We start from the raw sequence: 16,192 nt of genomic DNA, 5'->3' as shown, positions 1-16,192 counted from the left end.
CACGCGAAGATGGGCCTCGAGGTGAGAACAAACCACCGGGGCATGGACAAAGGGCCCAGGCTTGCCCAGGTGTCTTGTGCCCTACTCCTTCACCTTTTCGTCCTTCCACGAAGCTTTGGGGGTATCTTTTGTTCCAAAAAAATCTTCAAAAAGTTTCAGCCCATTCCGAGAACTTTTATTTCTGCACAAAAAAACAACACCACGGTAGTTCTGCTGAAAACATCGTCAGTCCGGGTTAGTTCCATGCAAATCATACCAAAACCATATAAATTTTTTGTAAACATGGCATGAATAATTCATAAATTATTGATACATTGGAGACGTATCAACATCCCCATGCTTAATTCCTACTCGTTCTCGAGTAGGTAAATGATAAAAGAAATAATTTATGAAGTGTGAATGCTAGCAAAGTGCATAAGTTTGATCAATGAGAATTTCAGTCACTTTTCCTAGCATCATAACAACAATTCTTTCTCATAAAACTCGTCATGGTAAAGTAGCAACCAATTCACATGTTAAAGTTCAAACAATGAATTCTCTTGAAACTCAACAATCTATATTCTTAGTCACCAAACAATTGCGATTCAACTTATTCAACAGAGTCTAAGAGCTCCCCATACTCAATCATCATATAGTCTTCCATGATTGCTACAACTCAAAGCACATTCTTAGAACAAATGGCATTCATCAAACACAGAGAAAGATAGGGGCTTAATGTTTCGCCTCCCAACTCATTTATCATAGAGATAATTGTCAACAATAATAAATCATGATCAAATATATTTGACTGGTCATATGTGCCTAGATCTTTCCCCACCACTTGATGCTTGCCAACTAGAGAATACTTGATGCTGAAATAGAATTCATACTATTGACTCTTTGCATAAAAGTAAATACTGAAAAGTAAAATATAGGCCCTTCGCAGAGAGAAGCAGAGGTTTCCATGTGGTTTTTATTTGGATGCCCAAGCTCTTAATGCAAATGAACGTCACATTATATTGCCCCTTATGATAGAAACCTTTATTATGTAGTCCGTCGCTTTTATTACTTTGCCATCACAAGTTCATACAACGCTCAATTTTCCCTTACAATAAAAGATCAAACATATTTAGGAGCAATTTTTATTGCTTTATGCACCGATGACAACTTACTTGACGGATCATATTCAATCCAAAGGTAGGTATGGTGGACACTCATGGCAAGAAACGGGGTTTAAGGGTTTTTGGATGCACAAGTAGTATCTCTACCCAGTACAAATTTTTGGCTAGCAAAATATCCTAGGCAAACACCACATGTTGGAGGATCTATGACAATATAACTTCTATGCAAATATACACAACCACAACTCATTACATTTTCTTCCTTGTCCAACTTCAACTAATTTGCTCAAGTTTGAAAATAATTAATGGGTATTCACAAGCATAGAAGATTTCCAAGATAATATATTTGCATGTGAAAGTTCTGTTCCTTATACTAATCATTCATGAATTGCTTGTATGACCAATATTGTGATTGTCAAGCTTCAAAAGATTTCACTTTCTAAACCCAACGTGAAGCTACTACTAGGCATCATATGAACATATAATTTCAACTTCATTATATTCAATTCATTCAACAATTTACTCATAAGATATGAGTGAAGCACAAGAGTAAATAACAAGCTACTCCAACAATATATAAGGGGAGATCAAGCAAGTAGTTATGTAAACGGGTCGCTATTGGGGGACTCTCTCTTATTTAAAAGTTTCAGATCTAAGTATTTTACTAGCAAAAATGCCCGTACATTGCAACTGGAGATAAAAAGGAGCACACGCCAGTGCTGGTCGAGCACACCGCCGTGCTTTGGCTCCTCAGACTGTCGTGCTTGCTCGCTCCACTGCTAGCTTTAGCCTCGTGGTCTGATGTTGTAGCCACTTCGTTGCCGGCTACCGCAGGTTTGCCGAGGCCCTGCCGGCAGATGCGCGTCACCCACTCTCGCCTGGCAACCTTCCCTATGTGTGTGCTGACGCAAGCTTCACGCCTATCACCTGGAGTCGCCGCACCACTCCTAGTCGTCAGCACCATGGCCGTTGCCCCTGCCAACCACATGCTTGGCTTGGCACGCCGCGAGCACATGTACTACCACCATCGCGTCACACGAGCCACACCCGCTGGCCATCGCCGGGTCGGAGACTCGCAACATCATGCCAGCGTGCCACCGGGAGCTGTAGTGTTGCAGACGTGCCTTGGCCGCCCACTATGTTGTCGGCTGCTGCTGGTGTGCCGAGCCCCTGTGCCCGCAGATGCGCGTCACTCACTCTTGTCCACCGGCCTTCATCCCGTGTGCACTGCCGCGAGCTTCACGCCTACCAGCGGGAGTCGCCGCACCACTCCTAATCGTCGCTACCATGTCGTGCTAGCAACCGCACCCCGAGCGCCCACGTGCCTTGGCCCGGCTGGCTAAGAGTATCACGTGCTACCACCATGAGCCGTAGTGTTCCGGACATGCATGGACCGCGTCGGATGCATGACCTGATCCACCAAGGCCAGCCAGAGTTGTTGCGAGCGTCCCTTTGTCCAGTGTCATAGTTTTAGTTGGGCTCGAGCTGGGCTTAAGAGGCGAATTTGACTCCCCTGACGTATAGTGGCTAATGTTGATAGATTGTTTTTTTATGAATTGTTCTCTTTGATGGACAAGAAGAAAAACTAATCATTTTTTTCTCACTTATGGGTGGCATTGGTGGGTAATTTTAATCAACTCTAGACATACTTTTAATCTCAATCGTCGGTTTTATACTTAAAACAAAATCAACCGATATAAAAGGATGACCTATAGAGAACTATGAAATTTTCCGTCCTTTATTATTAGGTATAGATATTAAAACAACAAGCAAAACAAAATAAAATGAAATTCTAAGAATGGCACACATCATGTGAAGAAGCAAAAACTTAGGCTCGGCCGAGGCTAACAAATAATTGTTGATGAAGAAAAGTGGGATGCCTACCAGGGCATCCCCAATCTTACATGTTTGAGACTTCTTGGAATATTAACTTGGGATGCCCTGGGCATCCCCAAGCTTGAGCTCTTGTGTCTTCTTCATTCTCTCATAACACGGTTTCCCTAATTCTTAAAAACCTCATCCACACAAAACTAAACAAGAACTCGTAAGATACGTTAGTATAAATCAATGCAAAACCTTATCATTCTCTACTGTAGGAAATTACTAAAATTATTATTCAACATTGCATACTAAGTGCCTCTGCATATTTAATACTCCTATCCTCAAATAGAATCATTAAACACGCAAACATATGCATACAATGAAATTATAACAGCAATCTGCCAAAACAGGACAATCTGTAATGGATGAAGAGGTATTCATCCTTATTTAACTCAAAAAATTCTAAAAATTTAACACACTGTAGAAAATTTATCAGATCTTATTATGCAAAAGGTTTCAACATTTTATCATAGTCTGATTTTTCTAGAGAATTTTTGCAACAGCGATAAACTTTCTGGTTTGAAACAAGAACTCATATACTTGCAAAATAAGCAAGGAAGAGGCTATACTTGACATTTTTATTGAAGTTAAAGAGGCAAAACAATACTATAGATAGCAGCAAGCAAATCAAAACAAAATAAAATGACGCTCCAAGCAAAACTCATATCATGTGACGAATGAAAATCTAGCCCCAAGTTTGATTACCGATAATGTTGGAGACGAAAGAGGGGATGCCTTCCGGGGCATCCCCAAGCTTAGTTGCTTGAATCTTTCTTGAATATTACCTTGGGGGTGCCTTGGGAACCCCCAAACTTAGGGTCTTGTACTCCTTATTCTCCTCATATCGATATCTCACCCAAAATCCGAAAACTTCAATCACACAAAACTTAACGCAACTTCGTGAGATAGGTTAGTATGACTTGCAAAAATGCCCGTGCGTTGCAATGGGAGATAAAAGGGAGCACACACCAGGCTCCGCAGATTGTCGTGCTTGCTCGCGCAACTGCTAGCTTTAGCCTCGTGGTCTGATGTTGCCGCCCACTGTGTTGCCGGGTACCGCTGGTTTGCCGAGCCCCTGTCGGCAGATGCGCGTCACCCACTCTCGCCTAGCGACCTTCCCAATGTGTGTGCTGGCGCAAACTTCACGCCTATCACCAGGAGTCGCCGCACCACTCCTAGTCGTCACCACCATGGCCCGTTGCCGCTGCCAATCACGCGCTTGGCTTGGCACACCGCGAGCACGTGTACTACCACCATCACGTCGCACGAGCCACACCCGCTGGCCATCGCCTGGTCGCAGACTCGCACCATCATGCCAGCGTGCCACCGGGAGTCGTAGTGTTGTAGACGTGCCTTGGCTGCCCACTATGTTGTCGGCTGCTGCTGGTGTGCCGAGCCCCTGTGCTGGCAGATGCGCGTCACTCACTCTTGTTCACTGACCTTCATCCCGTGTGCACTGCCTTGAGCTTCACGCCTACCGGCAGGAGTCGCCGCACCGCTCCTAATCATTGCTACCATGCCATGCTAGCAACCGCACCCCGAGCGCCCACGCGCCTTGGCCAGGCTGGCTAAGAGCATCACGTGTTACCACCATGAGCCATAGTGTTCCGGACGTGCATGGACCGCGCTAGATGCACGACCTGATCCACCAAGGCCAGCCAGAGATGCTGCGAGCGTCCCATTGTCAAGTGTCACAGGTTTAGTTGGGCTCGAGCTGGGCTTAAGAGGCGAATTCGACTCCCCTGACGTATAGTGACTAATGTTGATAGATTGTTATTTTTTTATGAATTGTTCTCTTTGACGGACAAGAAGAAAAACCAATCGTTTTTTTCTCACTTATGGGTGGCATTGGTGGGTAATTTTAATCAACTCTAGACATACTTTTAATCTCAACTGTGGGTTTTATACTTAAAACAAAATCAACGGATATAAAAGGATGACCTATGGAGAACTATGAAATCTTCCGTCCTTTATTATTAGGTATAGATAAAACAAATCATTCACTTTGGTACTGTCAAAGGCAAGATTCATAATTGTTCTGACACAATGCCTACTGTACCTTATCATTTCCACAATTTATATTAAGCAATATAAGCCATTGAAACTAGTAAACAAGCAAACTATGCATTGAAAACAGAATCTGTCAAAAATACTGTAGTAATCCGAACTTTGACCATACTTATAAAACTCTAAAAATTCTGAAAAATTAGGACAACCTAGATAATTTGTATATAAATCGTCTGTAAAAATTTTAGATCAAAATCACGTTCCAGTGAAGTTTAGAAATTCTTGGACTGGGCGCAAAAGTTTTTGTTTTTGCACAGAATCAAGTCAACTATCATCCACACTCTCCCAAAGGCTTTACTTGGCACTTTATTGGAAAAGCAATAAAACATGATTAATACAGAAGCTTAATCATGTGAGCACACAAAAATAGTAGGTAAAAGTGTTGGGTTGTCTCCCAACAAGCGCTTTTCTTTAATGCCTTTTTAGCTAGGCATGATGATTTAAATGACGTTCACATAAAAGACAAGAATTGAAAAATGAAAAAGAGCATGATGAATCACATGGCAAGCACACTTAAGTCTAACCCACTTCCTATGCATTGGGATTTTGTGAGCAAGCAAATTATGGGAGCAAGAATCAACTAGCATAGGAAGGCAAAACAAACATAACTTCAGGATTCTCAACACATAAAGAGAAAACTTGATATTATTACGATATGTAAAAGCATATGTTCCTCTCTCATAACAATTTTCAGTAGCATCATGAATGAATTCAACAATATAACCATCACATAAAGCACTCTTTTCTTGATCCACAAGCATAGAAATTTTATTCCTCTCCACATATGCAAATTTATTCTCATGAATAGTAGTGGGAGCAAACTCAACAAAATAACTATCATGGGATTGAAAATTAAAATCAAGATGACATGTTTCATGCTTATAATTATTCTATATAACATATACGTCATCACCATAATCATCATAGATAGGAACTTCGTTGTCATAGCCAATTGGAACCTCTTCCAAAATTGTCGAATCATCATTAAATAAAGTCATGACCTCTCCAAATCCACTTTCATTAATATAATCATCATACATAGGAGGCATGCTTTCATTATAACAAATTTCCACATCAAAACTTGGGGGACAAAAAAATATCATCTTTTAAACATAGCATCCCCAAGCTTATGGCTTTGCATATTGTTAGCATCATGGATATTCAAAGAATTCATACTAACAACATTGCAATCATGCACATCATTCAAAGATTCTATGCCAAACATTTTATAGCATTCTTCTTATAACAATTGAGCACAATTTTCCTTTCCATCATTTTCAAGAAATACATGATAAAGACAAATAATATTATGCCACCTCAATTCCATTTTTTTGTAGTTTTCTTTTATAAACCAAACTAGTGATAAAACAAGAAACTAAAATATTCGATTGCAAGATCTAAAGATATACCTTGAAGCACCCAACTCCCCGGCAACAGCGCCAGAAAAGAGCTTCGTCGATGGGATGCGAGTGTCGCTTACCTAACCTCCCCGGCAACGGTGCCAGAAAAGAGCTTGATGTCTATTACGCAACTTTATTCCTGTAGACTCGTGTTGGGACTCCAAGCGCAGAGTTTTGTACGACAGTAGCAATTTTCCTTCAAGCGATGACCTAAGGTTTATCAATCCATGGGAGGTGTAGGATGAAGATGGTCTCTCTCAAACAACCCTGCAACCAAATAACAAAAAGTCTATTGCACTAGTAGAAAAACTACTTTACGTGAGACACATTAGTCCCGGTTTGTAAATTAACCGGCACTAATGGTACCATTAGTCCCGGTTCGAACGACTATGCATTAGTCCCGGTTCATTTGTGACCTATAGTACCGGTTGGTGGCTCCAACCGGTACTAAAGGGGTGATGGCCTTTAGTACTGGTTGGTGGCTCCAACCGGTACTAAAGACCCCCCCTTTAGTGCGAGAGTCTGCTTGGCACCCTGCTCAACATGCCAGAGAGGACCAAAGATGGGCCGAAAGCAAGGGCAGACTTGAAATCAATGGGCATCAGGGAGGAGCTTCACGCTAATGATGCTAACGATGAGGCGAAGCAGGACACGAAAAGTCGTCGCAATGGCAAAAAGGCCAAGAAAAATGAGCCATGGGTACTGGCTTCCCAAGTGGACCAATGCTTCTTCATTACCTACCCGTCAAAGCCCAGTCGTGTTGTCGTGAGGAGAGGCAAAAGGAAGATCATCGGAATGGATGGAGTCGCCAATGAGCAAGACTTCGACAAGTACGGCGACCCGAAGATGGAACATGACGACGACGATGAAGTGCCATACACCACAAGAAGAAGCAGGACCACCCTACCTAAAGGACGTCCGTTCAATAGAAGAACTCCATTTGCGAGAAAGAAGGGCAAGAAGATTGTGAAAAGATAGCTAAGATCGAATCACGACGTGTCGGCCGCGTGTGTATGTGGGCATATTATATTATGTATCATTTTTCTATGGAGATGGATATGGCATATTGTTAATGTACACATTTTATTAATTATTTGTTCTTATTTATTTTAGAGTATTTGGATATTTATTACAAGGTTAAAATAAATTAAAAATGAAAATAAAAAATGAAAATATTACTGTTATGATTTAAACAAGTTTGAACATATTTAAACACAAATAAATATCAAACCACATTTTAAATGCATAAAAACAAAAATTGGGGAGCGTGGGAATCGAACCCAGGACCTCCTAGTGTGTGTGCTGCGTGCTGACCAGTCGGGCTAGTGGGCGTGTTCTAATGGAGATAGGGTTAGGTGGAATATAACCTGACCAGTGGCTAGTAATTAAAACAAAATTCTAATGGCGCACCAAGGGAAGGTGCGCCATTAGAATCTTCGTTCTTATGGCGCAGTAGGGAGAGGTGCGCCATTAGAACCCTCCCCCCACTCCACCTGTTCCCCTCGCACTGTGGCCTCCCTCCCTCCCTCTCGCCACATCCCCCACTCGACCCCGTACGCTGCCGCCCCCTTGCTCCGCCCCCTCCGTCTGCCGCGCCTGCACGCCGTCGGCGCCGCTGTGGTCTTGCGCTGCCCGCTCCTCTCCTCTCCTCCTTCCTCCGACGAGCGAGGGCCTCCTCCGGCCCCTGCAGCAGCCGGCGAGCGCGGCCCCGATGCACCCACCCCGCCTGCCCCTGCCGTCCTCCGCCACCGGCCCCTGCTCTCCTTCGACCGCGACGAGCGAGGACCCGGACGAGCTTGGACCCTGACCCCGACCCCTTCGCCGACCCCGACCCCGACCCCTCCGGCGACCAGGTACCTCTCCTCCTTCCTCCTTCCTCCTTCCTCCCTCTCTCCACCATTCCCCATGACCTAGTGCACTAGTAATGTTTACTGCCACCACAGCTTGTTGTTCAGCTAAACAAAATTATACTAGAATCCTTGCTCAATATTGTTGTAACTCTTGCTCAATCCTTGCTGTCTCCCTCTCTCTCTGTCAAATTTCTATGAATTTGAGAAGTGTATTGTTTAGAATTGTGTAATGTTCAGATTTTATATATTCTTGCAACCTATTAATTGTTCAGTTTAGATTCGTGTTTGTCTAGTGATCTGTGAAACTGAATTTGTTACTCTGTTCTTTCATGGGAGAATTAGTTAAATTTTGTAAGTTGTGTACTGCACTTGCGATCCATGTGGCCTATTGAAATTTGTGTAATTTGTGTACTGCACTTGCAACCTATTAATTCTGTAATTTTGTTCAGTTTAGATTCATGTTTGTCTAGTGAATTTTGGTACTTGAAAGGTTTATGCTGATTCAGCAAATCCATGTGGCCTATTGAAAATTTAGAACTTGTGACCAGGAGATGTTTGGGAAAAAGGAGTGTAGGTACTGTTCTTGTCTTGGGATATTTTTGTAGATTTTTAGGAGCTAGGGGAAATAGGGTTGTAGTTGTAAACTGAAAATGGATCAGAATGGAAAAGTGGGTGTTTCTCTAAAAAAATTCAAAAGAGTAGGATGGGTCTTTGTTCAAAAAATGATTTATAGGAATTATAGGGTCTCCCAAAAATTTTGTGGCAATTTTATAAAAATTATTTGAATTAGTTTTAGTGCAACAGAGGTAACTCAGAGTTTGAAAATGGCATTAAAGGAATTTGTTTTTGGGGTAAATTCTATTATGAAATAATTCCTACTGTTATTTAAAATATAAATGAAATGATTTGGAGCACCAAGCAAGAGTTACGTTTCAAGTTGCTGAACCTTTTCATATAAGCTTGCAGAAGATTTAATTGATCATACAGAAAATGAAAAACGAAGGTCATACCAATCCTAGTTGGTATTATATTTTCATGGCTAGAAGATATATTGCTGTACCCCGAGTGAAGGGAAGGAGTTTGCTGGGTTTTGTCTCCGACCATCGTGTCGTGATGATTTTGCAGGTACCCCGAGAGGCACTTGAGTTTGCCGCAATGTCGATTAACTTCCGTTCCGGCAAATTCGGGTACTCCATATGTCCTATTTTCAGCAAAGGTCATGCTAAATTTTTTCGTGAATTTTAGCATGACTTTGCTAAAAATAGGACATATGGGGTACTTGCGACAAATGCATGGGCCGGGGTATCTTAGTACTTAATTAAGTAGGATATCAACTCATAGTTATTACTAATGTCAGTTGCTCGTCATCGATAAACCCTAATCTGGAAGAGGAACCACTCATCCTAACCATTTGCTCTCAAAATTACCACTTCACTTCTTACTACTGAAAATCTTAGACCATCTCCATTCACAAATTGCTCAAACCAGTTCGAAGGGCGTGTTTTCACCACACTGTGGATTATCTTATTGGACCTAACAGAGATGATGTAGTTTTGAGTTATGAACGTAGAAAATGTCGTCATCGGACGACAAAAGTCTCCCGGGGGAGTGCGGCTGGTGCCACGATGATCGAGGTCTGTGCGACAGGCCTCACCTGGACGATGATCGGCGCTTCAGCATTAAGCTCGAGGAGACCTTCGAAGTTGAAACGGTACGCAACGACGACAATTGTTTTTTCATAATTAAGCATGACTTCAACTATTTCAACATGTAATTTTCATCTTTTACAATTCGAGTATAGCTTATCCCATGCCATGCAAGACGGTATGTCTTGGAGAGGATGGATTTTGAAGACCATGAAAATTATGAAACAAAGAAAATTCACCTAAGGACTCATCATGATGTAGATTTTGAAGTAAATCTGTATAATTCTGGGAGCGTAACCCATTTTGGTTGCAAAAATTGGGAAGAATTTTGCAAGATGTATGGTTTTGATGAGGGTATGCTTGTCACCATGGATCTTGGTGATCCTGACATCGACCAAGACAATATGGACATTTGGGTCCTTGTTGATACGCCTCCAGTTCTACCGCTATGTGAGTTTCTTAAACATACTTAATTATTAACTAATTTATATTGTTCATTTCAAAATAGTTGACAGCTTATTTCCATTGACAGCTTATTTTGATTGTTCAAACAATGTGTGGAACATGGTAGACAAAACCCACTACACCGATGGCTCCGAGTTAACTTATCAGGAGAAAAATCATCTGGTCGGATTTTGTACTGATCTTGAGAATTACAATATCTATTGTAAAACTCCTCAACATTATGGTCAATACATGCCACTAGTGCACGTGTTGAACTACGGTAACTACCATGGAGATACCCTGGTAAGATTTTCTACTATTACGACATTCGTGCATCTTTTGCATACTTCTAAAACTAGTACATCATTGATAACTATGTAGTTATTACTATGTTTTTCAACAGAGAATCCCAGAGGATTGTGTGCCTCATTTGATGTATCAAAATGCCAGCCTTCATGTTTTGAACATATATCCAGGTCATCCTACGAATCTCAACTGTCCATACTGGATTTCTAAAAGAACTGGAGACATGAAAATCAAAGAATGGAAAAAATGTATGGACAGTCGTAAGCAGGTTCCTGGAAGCAAAAGGAAGCGAAGCGCAAGAATTGGAGACGGGATGATCTCCATTCTTCATAATGGAGAGTCAGGGTCTATATTGTTTTATGCTATTTTACCTTAAATAGGGTATTTAGGTCCTGCCTAATACTGATGATCATGTGCTAAGAACAATTAAGTAGGGTTGGTTCGATGACTATCAAGATGATGATCGTATGACTTGTTATTAATAACGAGTAGAAGTTGTATGATGATGATTAGTAGGACTTGTTAGGATTAGTATTACTTTCGACAAACTCGCTACTCGCGGTCTCGAGACTTGTAATGTTCTATCTTTGTTCGTTCTTTTGAATTCGGAGACTAATATGATGAATTGTATTCGGAGACTAATCTTCTATTGTATTTGATGAATCTGCTGTTGCTGTGTGCTGTTGTCTAAATTCTGTACAATAATATATTTTGTAACCTGTGAAAATATCAGAAATGAAAAAAAATCCCTAATATTCATACTAGTGGCGCACCACACAAGACACTAATGGCGCACTGTGATAATCACACTAATGGCGCATCACCCACTGGTGCGCCATTAGAATGCCAAAGCACATGGGTACATATGGCCCCCTGGGAGGCATTCTAACGGCGCACTGCAGGCTATACTAATGGCGCACTACGTGGTGCGCCATTAGAACACCAGATACTAATGGCGCACCCGCGGTGCGCCATTAGAATTTAATTCTAATGGCGTGATGCCAGTGGGGCACCAGTAGTGCGCCATTAGAAGGCAAAACTGGTGTGCCACTAGCATACCTTTTCCTAGTAGTGTCATCTAAATAGCTTCATTGATTTGTGTGATATGCAAAAGAAGAAAGATGTGGACAATGATATTGTTAAATTGAAGCTATTTCCTTTTTCATTAGAGATCGTGCTAAAGCTTGATTTTCGTCTTTGCCTAAAAATAGTATTGATTCTTGGAATAAGTGCAAAGATGCTTTTATCTCTAAGTATTTTCCTCCCGCTAAGATCATCTCTCTTAGAAACGACATTATGAATTTTAAGCAACAAGCTGCGTTAAGGGGTATATATAATTTTGTGCAAGTTGAAGAAGAGAGTCTCCCACAAGCTTGGGGGAGGCTTCTCCAATTACTTAATGCTTTTCCTGATCATCCTCTCAAGAAAAATGAAATACTTGATATCTATTTTAATGGACTAACTGATGCTTCCAGAGACCACCTGGATAGTTGTGCTGGTTGTGTTTTCAGGGAAACAACTGTTGATCTAGCTGAAATTCTATTGAATAATATGCTGACTAATGAAAATAATTAGACACTTCCTGAACCAACTCCTAAGCCAACTCCGAAGAAAAGGGGCGTTCTATTTCTCAGTCCTGAAGATATGCGAGAGGCAAAGAAATCTATGAAAGAAAAAGGTATAAAAGCTAAAGATGTTAAGAATTTACCTCCTATTGAAGAAATACATGGTCTTAATTTACCGCCTGTTAAAGAAACACATGGCCTTGATAACCCGACAAAGGTAGTAAAGGTAAATTCTCTTTGTAGATTTGATGAAGTGATATTCCTCGTTATAAGTCTGCTAGCCAATGCTTAGCTGAGTTTGATAATTTTATTGTCAAACAAGAAGATTTCAATGCTTATTTTAGTAGACAATTAAAACGCAATGCTTATATGATTGAACACTTGAGTGATTATATGTCTAGAGTTAAAGGTGAACTAAAACTCATTAGTAAACATGCTTCTATGGTTACCACTCAAGTTGAACAAGTACTTAAAGCTCAGAATGATTTGCTCAATGAATTGAATAGTAAGAATAATGACTTTTCTGTTAGAGTTGCAACTAGAGGGGGTAAAGTGACTCAGGAACCTCTGTATCCCGAGGGCCACCCTAAGAGAATTGAGCAGGATTCTCAGAGAAATAATTTAGATGCACCTAGTCCTTCTAAGAAGAAGAAAAAGAAAAATGATAGGACTTTGCATGCTTCTAGTGAACCTAGTGTTGACACACCTGAGAACCCTAATGATATTTCTATTTTTGATGCTGAAACACAATCTGGTAATGAACATGAACCTAGTGATAATGTTAATGATGATGTTCATGTTGATGCTCAACCTAGCAGTAACTATGATGTAGAGATTGAACCTGCTGTTGATCTTGATAACCCACAATCAAGGAATCAACGTTATGATAAGAAAGACTTTGTTGCTAGGAAGCATGGTAAAGAAAGGGAGCCATGGGTTCAGAAACCCATGGCTTTTCCTCCCAAACCATCCAAGAAAAATGATGATGAGGATTTTGAGCGCTTTTCTGAAATGATTAGACATATCTTTTTGCGTATGCGTTTAACTGATATGCTCAAAATGAACCCTTATGCTAAGTATATGAAAGAAATTGTTACTAATAAGAGAAATATATCGGAAGCTGAAATTTCCACCATGCTTGCTAATTATACTTTTAAAGGTGGAATACCTAAGAAACTTGGAGATCCAGGGGTACCAACTATACCATGCTCCATTAAAAGAAACTATGTTAGAACTACTTTATGTGATCTTGGAGCCGGTGTTAGTGTTATGCCTCTCTCTTAATATCGTAGACTTGATTTGAATAAGTTGACACCTACTGAAATATCTTTGCAAATGTCGATAAATCAACTGCTATACCTGTCGGTATTTGTGAGGATGTGCCTGTTGTGGTTGCAAACGTTACTATTTTAACAGACTTTGTTATTCTTGATATTCCCGAGGACGATAGTATGTCCATTATTCTTGGAAGACCCTTTTTGAATACTGCAGGGGCTGTTATTGATTGCAACAAAGGCAATGTCACTTTTCATGTTAATGGTAATGAGCATACGGTACACTTTCTGAGGAAACAACCTCAAGTTCATAGTATAAATTCTATTGGAAAAATTTCATCGATTATTTTTGGAGGTTTTGAATTTACTCTACCTACTGTTAAGAAGAAATATGATATTCTTATTATTGGGGACGTGCATATCCCCGTTGAGGTAACCTAGTGCCATTCGAAATTTCTCCGGTTCCATGTTATTCGGAATGAGTTTGTTAACAAGACTTGATCAACCTTGTTAGTGGATTCCTTTTGATGAGCATGAGATGGATGAAGTTAGAAAGCACAACCTTCTGTACCCTCCTTTTACTTTCTGTTATTTAGTTGAAATAAAGTAAAATTAGTATTTTCTGTCTGTTTTCTGAATTATCCTTGCAATGAAAAAGTACCCCGAAAGTAAAAGTTCTCCAAATGCCCCGAAATTGAAATATGATTTTTTTGGAATATTTGAGGATATCTGGCACTGAGAACACATCATGGGGGAGCAAGCACTTGGCCACGAGGGTCCAGGGCGCGCCCACCCCCCTGGGCGCGCCCCCATGCCTCGTGGGCCCATGGTGGCTCTCCTCCACTTATTCCTGCACCCACACACTCCTTCTTCCTCCCAAAAAAATCACCAACCAGCTGAAGCACAAGTTCTTGCTCATCTTGCCGCCATTTTTGATCTCCTTGTTCAAAGCACCTCTCACAAAACTGCTTTCGGGGATTGTTCTTTGGTATGTGACTCCTCCAATGGTCCAATTAGTTTTTGTTCTAGTGCTTTATTCATTGCAAATTTTTTCTGCTTAGGTGACCCTGTTCTTGAGCTTGCATGTCAAATTTATATGGTCCCAAGTAGTTCTAATGCATGATATAGTCTCTAGGCACTTGTGGGAGTAGTTGCTATCAATTTTGTTGAGCTTGGTTCACTTTTATTTGAAGTTATTAAAAATTTCAGAAATTTTCAGAAAATGATGAAGGGATTTTTGAGGGGCTCTTCGGGCTGACGCCAGAACGATAAGCAAACTGAGGAAGAAGAGAGGCCCAAATATAATCTCCCTCGCACCACAGAGGTTCGGCCGTGTGAATGGCCTTGTGATGATTTCTTGAGAGCAGCTGGGATTTATGATGATTTTTATGAGTTGGCTGAGAATGCAGGCCTCACCGACTTCCTCGGCGACCAACGCGAATAGTACCTCTTACTCACTAATATCTTTGTGTAAAATTTTCATTTCCATGCTAGGAGGTCACCACCTTCGGTGGTTTTTTATTTATATGATGAGTATAAGGAGATGCCCCTCTCTAAATTTTGTGAGGTTTGCAAGTTGCCTTTTTCGGGCAGCGTAGAGGAACCACATCGTAACGATGTGGAGGGGTTTATTGATACAATTGCTGTAGGGGAAACTAGGAAGGTTTCCGATGCAAGGATTACTAGCATACATTTTCCTGTCCTATGTTACTTTTCAATATTTGCTAGTAGATGCTTGATTGGTCGCGGAAACTGTGGCAACCTAAGTGCCCCTGATATTGTTCTTTTGTGCCATGCCCTGTTTCGTGATGACACATTTAGTATGGGCGCTATTTTTGCAAAGCGGTTAAACCTTAACCGTACTAAGGGACCTATCTTGGGAGGCATCTTCGCCTAGCGCCTCTTTAACATACCTATTAGGCATTATGAGAAAGAAGAAAAAATGTTGCCTCCTGTTTTTCTAGACTACAAGAGTATGGTTGCACATGATTTCATTGTTAAGAACAGGAAAAAGGAGCTTAACTATAGACTGATATTTGATAAAAATCACCCTGAGACTATTACTTTGCCTGCTCCTTCCTTGTTTGACTTATCTGCAGGCAAGTACCTTGTTCTGCTGGAGGCCATTCACGCCTACCGGAACACCACATCAGCTACAGAGCCAGATCTAGAACCACAATTTGTTCCTCCACGCCAGTCTGTTTACCAGTGGGATCCGGAGGAGATGGCCAACTAGTGGCAACCCGAGGCTTCATCTCAGTACGACCCCAGTTACAACTTCGGATATCCGCTAGGCCAGCCGTGGAAATAGACCAACTTAGGCCAAAAGCCTAAGCTTGGGGAAGTACGTATTTCTCAACGACATTACATTCATGTTCACACACTCATTGTAGTTGTCGGTGTTCATACTCTTTCATTGTACTATCCATGCTAGTTTATTTTTCTTTTCTTGCTTTCTTCTTGTGTGTTCGAAAAACCTTAAGAAAAACCAAAAAAAAATAGTAGTCGCTATTAGCTAGTTTACTTCCATGCTGTAGCAGTAATAATTAAATGAAAACCCAAAAAGATTTCCTGTTCTTCTTTTGCTTGTTGGGAGCTTTCCAGTGTAAATAGTTTCATTTCTTTTCTTTTCTTTGGGGGTCGATAGGAGAAGACCGTA

This window comes from Triticum aestivum, chromosome 3D (genome assembly GCF_018294505.1).
Source record: "Triticum aestivum cultivar Chinese Spring chromosome 3D, IWGSC CS RefSeq v2.1, whole genome shotgun sequence".
NCBI lineage: Eukaryota > Viridiplantae > Streptophyta > Magnoliopsida > Poales > Poaceae > Triticum > Triticum aestivum.
The sequence above is the reverse complement of the archived record's forward strand: the minus strand, read 5'-3'. Positions refer to the sequence as shown.